The 11493-nt window shown below is 51.2% G+C and overlaps 1 pseudogene across 1 annotated transcript; it reads left to right on the forward strand.

Annotated features, from left to right (window-relative positions):
- Positions 1-1279: 1279 nt before the first annotated feature.
- LOC309805436 (dipeptidase 2-like) lies at positions 1280-5731 on the forward strand (annotated as a pseudogene). Its single transcript has 10 exons — positions 1280-1455; positions 1792-1918; positions 2220-2349; positions 2565-2715; positions 3015-3077; positions 3198-3374; positions 3764-3848; positions 4518-4593; positions 5241-5376; positions 5477-5731. The product of its transcript is annotated as a dipeptidase 2-like (transcript).
- Positions 5732-11493: the final 5762 nt, after the last annotated feature.

Below are 11493 nucleotides of genomic sequence, written 5' to 3' on the forward strand. Positions count from 1 at the left end.
CACATCCCGTGTGTGTGTGTGTGTGTGTGTGTGTGTGTGTGTGTGTGTGAGTGTTGGGGGGAGAGGGTTCCTAGAGGAGGCAGCTAGCGGGAGGGCCTGAGGCTGGAAATGGGGAATGGCGTGCGGCCTCTGAGCAAGCACAGGCACGTAGCCCTTGAGGTTTCTGGGAAAGCCAGAGCCACAAGGGCCACGAGATAAGGCAAGTGTAGCAGCAGAACCCAGGTGCCAGGTCTTTCCTCAGAACCTATAACTTCTCCACGAGGCCGGGCCTTCCACGCTGAGGTAGGAGGGATCCTGGCCAGAAGGTCAGCCAGCAGCTCTGGGAGGAAGGTTGCTGCGGTGGGGGCTCTGCTGCCATGGAAATCACTTCATTTCCTTCCACTCAAATAGCCTGCTGACTGGGTTCCTGCTCTGTTGAGTAAAAGAGTCGCTGACTCTCCCCAGAAGGTTGTTCAGTTCACATCCCAAAAGTCCCTCCATTCAGGCCCTGGGGAGGTGTAGCGACTCCTGAGGGCGCTCTTTCCTGAGGCTGCTGACAGAAGTTGCGGGGGGGGGGGTTCCTGATAGTTCCCAGGCACTGGTTGAAGTCCCCAGAGAATGGTCCTGCAGGGTGGGGAGTCAAGTAGGTGGAGAGAGAAAGGCGGGGGCAGAGGGCCCCTTCCTGAATCCAGAGCTCACATGGTTACCCCCCCATTTCCAGAAACTATCTCTTCCCCCACAACAGCCCCCATGGCCCAGTCCCGGGAAACCGGGAGCCCAGAGCACTTGTGGCCACAGAGACCCTTGCACGCAGCCCTCAGGGTGGGCGGGGCCGGCTGCAGGCAGATAGGGACGAGGTGTGCTCCCGGGAGGCCTCGGGCTGAAGGTGGCCCTCTCAGAGAAGCACCCCAGCTTGGACAGGAAGGTTAGAGGCGGGGGAGAGCAACCTAAGGCGCCCCCTTGGAGCAGTGGGAGTGGGAAGAGGGGCGGGGGCGGAGGGAACCCGCGATGGGAGGCGAGTGGGCTCTCCGCAGAGGCCAGCTTAGCCCGCGGGAGCTGCCTCTGAGCAGGGGGCGGGAGGGCAGTGCCGCCCTGTGGCTGCCGGGCTTCGCGGATCGCGGCTCTCCGCACACGGGTCGCAGGGTCCTGTGACTCTGTATCCCCTCCCTCACCCCGCCCCCCTCGCGAGGCCGCGCCGCTGGGTGGTCTGTGTCAACGGGCAGAACCCCATCGCCCGCCCCTCTCAGACCCGCCTCTGCCCGCCTGCCTGGCCCTGCGCAGCTTGCGGCCCCGGGGCCTCGAAGGTCCCTGCGCACTCAGCCAGAGGCCTCTGCTGTTTCTGCTGTTTCTGCTGCTCCTGCTGGGTCTGCTGCTGCGGCCGGTAACCCGCGTGCAGACCACGCCGGGCACCTCCAGCACCCCAAGTCCGCGGGAGCGCACGCGGGCCCCGATGCGGGACTTCCCGCTTGTGGACGGGTGGCTGCAGCGTGTGCGGGCTGCTGGGGGCTGCTGGGGGCCGCTGGGGGCCTAGCCTGGCCCCGGGCAAGGGAGGAGGTCTGGAGCATGCAGCGCTAGTGGGGAGGCTCCCTCACACCACCCCTGGATGTCCTCTCCATCATCTAGGGATGCCCTTCCCCTTCTCTGTCATCCCCTCCCTGGTGGGAACCCCTCAGCCCAGGCCTCAGGTGCTCCTAGTATAGTCTGTGTGACAGTGTGAGGTGGGGGACCCCCAGGCTGGCCCAGGCCAGGCAATGTGTCCTGCCTGATCCCAAGACCTAAGGAGCCTACCCATTTGCCTTGACCTCCCTCCAGCCACAACGACATGCCCCTGGTCCTGAGGCAGTTTTACCACCACGGGCTACAGGATGTTAATCTGCGCAATTTCAGCCATGGCCAGACCAGCTTGGACAGGCTGAAAGACGTGCTCATGGGTGCCCAGGTACCAAAGGGACACACAAGGTGCCACCATGGCTGCTGGGGAATGTGGGGCAGTTTGGGGGCCTCAGAGACCACAGGTTAGTCACGTTGGAACTAAGTTACCATAGTGACCTAGAAAGTGCCATGCCATGGATGCTGGGGGAACAGGGGTCACAGTGAGCCAACCTGACGGGCTTCCAAGTACCACAGAAAAAGCAACGCATTACATGTGACTTCTGGGCATAGAGTGCTGTGCCAGCTGAGGAGGCTATGAGAAGCCCAAGGAGCTCCAAAGCCCAAACTAAGCCCTGGCCTTCCCTCAGTTCTGGTCAGCCTAGGTCCCATGCCAGACCCACAAACGGGATGCTGTGCGCCTCACCCTGGAGCAAATTGACCTCATCCGCCTCACGTGTGCCTCCTATTCTGAGCTGGAGCTTGTGACCTCAGTTAAAGGTAGATGGGGGAACTTCCCTGGTAGTCCAGAGGTTAAGACTCCACGCTTCCACTGCAGGGGGCTCGGGTTTGTTCCCCGGTGGGGGAACTAAGAGCCCTCATGCTGTGCGGCACGGCCAAAAAAAAAGGTAAACAGACTGGTGGTGGTGGGTGTTAGGGATTTCAGTAAGCTACCCCTGCCTCTGAAAATGATCATCTGACCTACCTGCCCCCAGCTCTCAACAATACCCGGAAGTTGGCTAGCCTCATTGGTGTGGAGGGCGGCCACTCACTGGACAGGAGCCTCTCCATCTTGCGTACCTTCTATGCGCTGGGTGTGCGCTACGTGACACTCACCCACACCTGCAACACGCCCTGGTGAGCACAGTGCAGATGGTAAGGGCCCAGTGAGGCAGGGATCTGCCCAAGATCACGCTGGGGCCCAAAGCAAGTTTACCCCTGGGATCCGGCCGTGAACCTGGGTTGGGGAGGGGAATGGAGGTTTGCAGGACAAGACTGAATCCCCAGAAGGGCCCTCCTACTGCCAGGCACAGCCCAGTTTGGGTCCCTCCTCTCGCACCAGGGAGTTGCAGGTGTAGACGGTTCAACAGAACCTCTTTCTAGGCTCTTGTAGCCAAATCATGGCTACCGGTCAGACTGCCTCCTGGACAACCTGCCAGGCACAGAGCTCAGCAAAGGGTATCCACCCCTTCTACAGCAGTGTCAGTCGGCTGACTGGCTTTGGCAAGGTAAGGACCCGGTTTCCATACCCTGCCCCACATGAATGTACAGCCCCGTCTGTTCCCTACAGATAAATGCACACAAGATAAATGCAGCCCTGATGCCCTCTCCCCATCCTGTCCCTGTAGAAGGTGGTGGCAGAAATGAACCGCCTGGGCATGATGGTGGACTTATCCCATGTCTCGGATGCTGTGGCATGGCGAGCCCTAGAAGTGTCACAGGCACCTGTCATCTTCTCCCACTCAGCTGCCCGGGGTGTGTGCAAGAACACTCGGAATGTTCCTGATGATATCCTGCAGCTTCTGGTGAGAGACTGCCCGGGCCCTCAAACCTAAAGCAAGAGATTCAAACCAAGAGACCTTGAACCTGAGCCTCTTCTCCCTCAACTTCCTCAAAGGCCAGGTTAAATATCTCCTGCCCCCAAAACCCACGGTCCACAGCCCCTGAACTCTTGAGCCTTAGGTGGGGGTCTAGGTGGTAAGATACTCCTCCAAACCCGGAAACCCAGGGCCAAGACACCACCCAGACCAGGGCTGCGGCTCCTCCATTCACACAAACCCAGAGAAGAGATGACTCTGACCTCAAAGCCAGGGCTGAACACCTTCCTCACAGGGGCCGAGAGAGTGAACAGGCAGCTGGCTGTGCTGGTGGCCAAGCTGACTGTCGCTGACTGTCCACCGGTCCGCCCCTGCAGAAGAAGAACGGTGGCATCGTGATGGTGTCCTTGTCCGTGCAGGTGCTGCAGTGCAACCCGTTAGCCAACGTGTCTACTGTGGCAGGTGAGCCTCACCCTGGGCTCTCTGAAAACCCTTGATTTGGAGCTGAAGCTGGGTCCAAATTTGGGGAGGACTTCAGAAGAGCCCCAGTGGTTTGACCCACCTGTTGGCAATAGGTACAGCTCCCCAAAACCCAATAATGGACGGTACACAGCACCTTGGTGCCATGTGGAATTGGAGCCACGGAATCAAAACTGCGATACTGATGGGTATCAGGGAGGCTGTCAGATACAGAGCCTGGGTGCTGCCCATCTGTGCCTCTGCAGGGGCTCCTAAAGCGCACTGCCCCTACCTCTGGCCAAGGGACTGGACAGCTCCTTAGGTCTCTGGGGTCTTCATCAGTTGTACTCTTGTTCCTCTCTCATCCTCCACACCTGGGGAAAGAAGCCCCCACAGGTTCTCAAGGAGAGTGGGAGGCAGGGTGAATCTTGGGTGGGAAATGGCCCAAACAGAGGGCTCTGGGGTCCACTCCAAATCTGAAGTCCAGTCTACAGCCAGCTGGGATCACTTCAGATCAAACCTCAGGGACCTCTAGTTGGTACTCTTGGTGCCAGGCCATGAAGGAACTGGCCTGTTTGGCCTACAGGCTGCAAAAAGGGGAATCAACAGAGGCCAGTCATCACCCCCACCCCTGCCCTGGAAGCCCCACACTGCTGACTTTCCATTCTTCAGATCACTTCGACCACATCCGGGCAGTCATTGGATGCAAGTTCATCGGGATTGGTGGAGATTATGATGGAGCTGGCCGGTGGGTGCTTCCCCGTGGCTTGTCTCAGGCTGGCTGGGCAGCAGTGGGGCTTTCACAGCCACCGTGCCCACCACACTGCGGTCCTCATGGCCTTGACCACAGCCTCAGGTGTGCTGGCCCAACTGGTATCTCCTCTCTCCTAAGGTCTGCTTCCTGGGCTCTCCTGTCTGTTTGGCCCTACTCTAGGTCATCATATTTGTCTAAAACACCACACAGAGCTCATCTGCCCAGCATCTGCACCCATCCAGCGCCAGCAGACCCACGGCCTCTGAGCAGACTCTTAGCAAGGTCTGGGCTGGGCTGACCATCTTCTCTGCCTGCAGTTGGGTCTGTGCATGCAGGAGGGTCAACCCAGTTCTTAAAAAGCTTTTCTTCTCTTTATAAATGGAGGCAAAAATTGCATTCAGGGAAAGGCATAGATGTTAACAGTACAACTCAATGACTTGATGAATAGTTGAGGTGCTTTTGGGGTCTTCCTCTGAAGGATGAAGAGCAGGAGTGAATCATTTACTCTCTCCAAGTCTCCATTTTCCATATCTGACCAGGGCTGGGGTTCAGTGGACCCTGGACACATAGGGCTTTGGTTCTGACTCAGGACCAGGGAACAGGTCTGAGGCCCAATAGCTGGCTGGCTGGTGGCCACACAGGTTCCCACAGGGCCTGGAGGACGTGTCCCTATACCCGGTACTGATAGAGAAGTTGCTGGGGCGTGGCTGGAGTGAGGAAGAGCTCTGGGGTGTGCTTCGAGGAAACGTGCGGCGGGTCTTCAGACAGGTGGGACAGGTATGCTGGGCTGGGCAAAAGAGTAGCTCTGAGCAGGTGGTCCAAGCAGGTGTAGGCGGGGGTGCTGTGAGAGGTGCTGCCCGCTGACTGCCGCCTCCAGGTACGGGAGGAGAACGAGGGACAGAGTCCCTTGGAGGATGAGTTCCCAGATGAGCTGGGCAGCTCTTGCTGCTCCGTCCTCCCACGTCTGCATCAGAGCGAGGATCTGGCTCCAGACCAGAAACTAACCAGAGCTGCGGTTTGTGGGAATCCCATTTTGTCACCTAAGTGGTCATTCTCAAAATCTTGCCCCCACATGGGCCCAGGCCTCACAGTTATTGCTGCCTTCCCAGTCCTCATTGTTTGGCTCTGGTGATCCAGTTAATCCTGCCAGATGTCACTTTGGCAGTCACAGATACCCCACAAAGTTTCCTTGCATGCGAGCACAAACATTTCCTGAAAATAAATGTTTTAGAAATGGAATCAGCACGAGTGTCCTTCTCCGTGGTGGGGTCTGTGGTGCAGGCTCCCAATACTGGGGTTTGGTGGGGGACCCTGCAGTTTAGACAACGGATACTCAAGGAAGATCTGTTGGCAGTGGCCTGAGGAAACCCAGGTGGCTTGGCTCAGCACTGGAGAAGACAGTGGGTGGCTCTGGCTGTGGGAGGGTGGACCTTACTCGGTTCCCTCTGTGTGGCTCACCTCAATCCACATCCTGACCCACTGAGTACCACCTGGGGATCTTTCAGGGAATTCTGGTTCAGATGCCCAAGAAGAGAACATGCCTAGACCACAAATGATCTTTGTACCTATTTGGACAGAGCCCAGAATCTCAGGCTACTTAATGGGCCATGGACCTCCAATGGCTAGACTGCTCTGGATGTGGGCACACCTCCTCCCCTGTTCCTCAGGGACTTCCTCTCTAATTGGTTCAGGCTACTTAAGACAACCACCCCATCTTCCCCAGTTCATTAATGATAATAGCAACTGCACTAATTATATCCAAAATTGAGTTAATACATTGAGTTAATAATGAGAGGTAGGGCTTCCCTGGGGGCACAGTGGTGAAGAATCCACCTGCCAATGCAGGGGACACGGGTTCGAGCCCTGGTCTGGAAAGATCCAACATGCCACGGAGCAACTAAGCCCGTGTGCCACAACTACTGAGCCTGCACTCTAGAGCCCATGCGCCACAACTACCGAGCCCATGTGCTGCAATTACTGAAGCCCGGGTGCCTAGAGCCAGTGCTCCACAACAGGAGAAGCCACCACAATGAGAAGCCTGTGCACCGCAACGAAGAGGAGCCCCACTCACCGCAACTAGAGAAAGCCCACGTTCAGCAATGAAGACCCAACACAGCCAAAAAAAACCAAACAAATAAATAAATAAATAAAATTTAAAAAGAAAAAAGATACAATACAGTATTGTTAACCATAGTTGCCATGCTGTACATTACATCCCAGAATGTATTTGTCTTGTAACTGGAAGTTTGTATCCTCTGACCACCCTCACCCATTTCCTCCCAACCTCATCCCCATAGGTTAAAATTTTAAATAGAGAAGCCCAGATAAGCTTCAATGAGAAGATGACATCTGAGCAGAGATTTGAGTTAGCCAAGTTGGTAGCTAGTGGAAGAGTGCACAGGAGAGGAAAGGACCAGTGCAAAGACCCTGGGGCAGGAGCTTGTCTGGTGTGTTAGAAGAACAGGAAGGAGGCCACTGTGGTTGCAGCACAGAAAGGAGAAGAGGGTAATGGAAGTCAGATACACGATGGATGGAGAGCAGTATAGGACACAGTGGTCAGACCCCCGATGGCCCTGTAGGAAGCTCTGTGGGCTTTGTTAGCTCTTCATGATAGGAGCCAGTGAAGGGTTTTAAGGAGAGGAGTGGCATGACTGATCACATTCCCCATGAACACGGTGAATGCTGTATGAAAAACAGACTGTGGGGGCCACGGTAGACACAGGCAGGTCAGTTAGAAGGCCCTTCAGTCACCGATGTCAGAGATGATGGTGGCTCAGGATGGAGAGATAGTAAGGGAGGTGGTGAGAAGTGGTCACATTCTAAACATATTTTGAAGGTAGAGCAACAGGAGTAAAATGAAGAAAATCAAAATCCTATGTCCCAGAGATAACTGTTAATTTATTTATTCTAAGCAAACACGGTCCTCTCTAAAAACCACAAAGCTTGCCAAGGATGCTCTTCTCAGAGGTACTAACTTTTTACTCCTCAGCCTACTCCGGCCTGGCCTCCCCCTCTGCCACTCTCCCAAAATTGCTCTGATTAAAGTCACCAATTACCTCGAAGTTGCTCAATCTACGCGACACTGACCTGTCCTCAATCTTGTTCTGCTAGCAGCACATGGCATGGTTGAGCCTCCCCTCTTCCTTGATCTCTCTCCTCCCTGGGTTCGTCGACCGCACACTCCCCCAGTTTTTCTCTCTACCCCTGCTTTTCAGTCTCTTTTGCTGGTTTCACCTCCTCCCCTCACATGTTGAGGCTGCTCCTCAGTCGTGGGCCCTCTTCCCTTCTAATTTCACACATCCTCCCTCACAAATTTATTCACTCCCATGGTTTAAAATATTGGCCATGATCATCTCCAAAGGCATCCCAACCTCACACCAACTGCTCAAAACACATCCCCACTCGGATGTCTTAAGGGCATCTCCTACTCAACATGTAGAAAACAAAGCCTTGATCTTCCCTCCTAAGGCTTGTCCTCTGTCTCCAATTATTTATTCAACAGACACTTACTGAGCCCCTAAGATATGCCAAGCACTGGTAGGCACTAGAGATAAAATGATGAGGCAGGAGGGAAAGGTTCAATAGAACAGAGGGTTATAGAAAGGGAACTTACAAATATGTGTGAAGCTAAAACTGTGCATGGTGCTATGAAGGAGCAGTTACATAAGGCTGTGGGAGTCTAGGTCAGCAGGGAAGAGAGACTGATGGGGGTTGAGGAGGGCCTCCCTTAGGAAATAATCTCCGGGGACTTCCCTGATGGCACAGCGGTTCAGAATCCGCCTGCCAGCACTATTTACAATAGCCAGGACATGGAAGCAACCTAAGTGTCCATCGACAGACGAATAGATAAAGAAGATGTGGCACATATATACAATGGAATATTACTCAGCCATAAGAGAAATGAAAGTGAGTTATTTGTAGTGAGGTGGATGGACCTAGAGTCTGTCATACAGAGTGAAGTAAGTCAGAAAGAGAAAAACAAATACCGTATGCTAACACACATATATGGAATCTAAAAAAAAAAAAAAAGGTTCTGAAGAACCTAGGGGCAGGACAGGAATAAAGACATAGACGTAGAGAATGGACTTGAGGACACAGGGAGTGGGAAGGGTAAGCTGGGACAAAGTGAGAGAGTGGCATGGACATATATACACTACCAAATGTAAAATAGATAGCTAGTGGGAAGTAGCTGCTTAGCACAGGGAGATCAGCTCAGTACTTTGTGACCACCTAGAGGGGTGGGATAGGGAGGGTGGGAGGGAGACGCAAGAGGGAGGGGATATGGGGATATATGTATACGTATAGCTGATTCACTTTGTTATAAAGCAGAAACTAACACAACTATGTAAAGCAATTATACTCCAATAAAGATGTTAGAAAAAAATAATAGTGTTGTGAAATAAAAGACATGGTAAGTGGTGGCATTTGGGAATTGTTTGTTGTATTACAATGAAACCTTCACGAACTGTAATTTGTTGGTTATGCCATATCTATGTATTTTTATTTTTACTATATGAAGTGTCCTTTCAGAATATTTTAGCCACGCCTGTAACAACATTCTGTGTGTGTGTTTGTGTGTGCATACATGCATGTGTGTATATGTATGGGGGGGCTGGGCAGGTTACAGGAAAGAGAAGTGTAGAGCTGACAGAGATGGGTCAATCCAGCAGATTTTTGCATTTCCCTTCACCGACACCTTAGGAAAATCCATCCACATCCACATTCCATGTGTTTCTGTTGGGATTGTCAATCCCACTGTCAGTATACTCCCTGAAGTTTGATACAGACATACCAAGAGAAAGGAGTTCTCTCTCTTCCTTTGGATCCTAAGTTATTAAGATAAGATTAGGAGGTTACTAAATGCCATTTTTCTCACTATGTGTAAAAACCTTGGCTGAGAATGTCTAGTGGGAACCAATGCCAAGAGATTAGAAAAAAGTAAGAGCTGCTTAACATCATTTGATAACCTGGATCAGACTGTTCCTGAAGCCCTTCTTTGGGTAATCTCAATAACATCATCCATTATTTTTTCTTTTGTATCTATGCCAATTTGAGCTGTTTCTGTCTCACGCTACTAAATGGATACCATCTACTTCACCTGAATCATCCAATGGAGATATTTTTTCATTTCTAAATGGAGGCTTGGGTCAATAAAATGTATGGGATTCCTAAGAGATAACCAAAGCCCAACCCAAGAATCTCTGACTCAAGTCTTACTCCATCTGGATAAAAATTCAGATTTTGCTTTCTTCACATGGGACCTTCTCAAACACTCTTGTTTCTCACAGAGTTTGCACTCACTCCTGGGCTACTATGGGGTGACCTTCCAGCCCAATCAAGCCCTGCCCCCAGGTCCCTACACCAATATCAGCCCACTTGGAGATGCAGGAGGGGGCAGTGGAGCAATCAGAGACCCAGTTGGCAGGCTTGAGAGAACCCTTCCTAGCCCCTGTACCTCATCAAACTTCACAGTGTACTGAGTTGATTTATGAGAAAAGGTTATTAAAGTATGTAAAAGTGCCTGCTGGAGAGAAAATTATCTGTATAAACAAAGTGTTATTACAGGAATCGGGGAGGCCACATGCAGGAAAGGTCATTAAAATACGGAAAAACTGGCATATCAATCCCTTCTAAATCACTGATCTCGCATGAGAGAAGTTAAATATCTCTATATCTCACATGTTTCTTTTTGATCATTAGTCCTTCCAGCTCAGAAGGGGACATTCTCAGATGCTAAATTGTTGAGTACTTTAAATTAGATGGAACTTCTAAGACATAAGTTGTAAAGTTGGATTTTTGAAGGAGGGCTCAATTAGAGACTGCGTAGTAATACAAAGCAGGCACTTGAATCTCTAGAGTGTTATTTTCTCTCCTACAAATGAAAGACTAATTTTTTTCCTTTGCTTCATTTGACAAGATTTGATATTTTCCATTCTTTCTCCTAACAAGGGGGAATGCACAACAGTCACCCTGTATACAGTGGTGTAATTCACAGAAATGATTTTCAGGCTTTGGGTTAAGAAAACAAATCCCCTTAGTAGATTAGTTTGTATTAAAAAAAATTTGAGTTAGGGCCAGATTCCTCCCATGGAAATCATATTAGTAAACAGTTGGTTCCATTAAGATGTTTTACTCAAGTTTGGTTCTCTGAGCCAGATTCCTTTGTTCTTAACAAGGGGTTTTGACAGCCCAGCTCAGACTACTGATCTATATTCTTCAAGCGAGTGAGCAATATAATGAGCCTTTGATTTCCCTTTTATTCATTCTTTGGAACTTTAATTCTGGAGTTTAGAGACAATAATATTATATCTAAATGTTATCAAAAGTTTTGTTTGCAGTGTATAATTAGGTGCAATTAAGTGGTGGTGTAAAGATATTATGATGGCATTTTAGTCAGGGGCCCTAGCACTACTTGAATTCTTGCCTTAGGCACACCACTACTTCTTTTATAATGTTTCCAAGGGAGGTACTAAACAAAGGAGGCAAAATACAGGGGCTTTGACCCCCAAACACCAAAACAGAATTCAAGCACGCTGGGCTCAAATCCACAGAGAGCTCCTGTAGCCATGTGAGGCAGGTTTAAATGGACTAGAAGCAAGTAGAAAGGCTATTCTGTCTCAACAAAGCCCGACAAATTTGAATGCTTATCTCTGCAAAGTTTTCAGTGCCTAAGCCTGAACTGGGAATTCTTAGGATCTAGTGGTAAAGAAGCATCCAAAGAGAGATGTCTGGACTTTCTTCCAGTGTAGCAGTACCAGGCCAATATACCACCCCAAAGGAGAAGAGATGAATTTTTAAATCACGTAGTGATTCCACCCAAAGTGGCCCCTTTTTGCAGGTGGAGGAAAGTGGCTATCATGAAAAAGAGGAGTCAAAGAGCTCTTCTCCATTCTT

Source organism: Mesoplodon mirus (genome assembly GCF_964341445.2).
Source record: "Mesoplodon mirus genome assembly, chromosome: 5".
NCBI classification, from domain to species: domain Eukaryota; kingdom Metazoa; phylum Chordata; class Mammalia; order Artiodactyla; family Ziphiidae; genus Mesoplodon; species Mesoplodon mirus.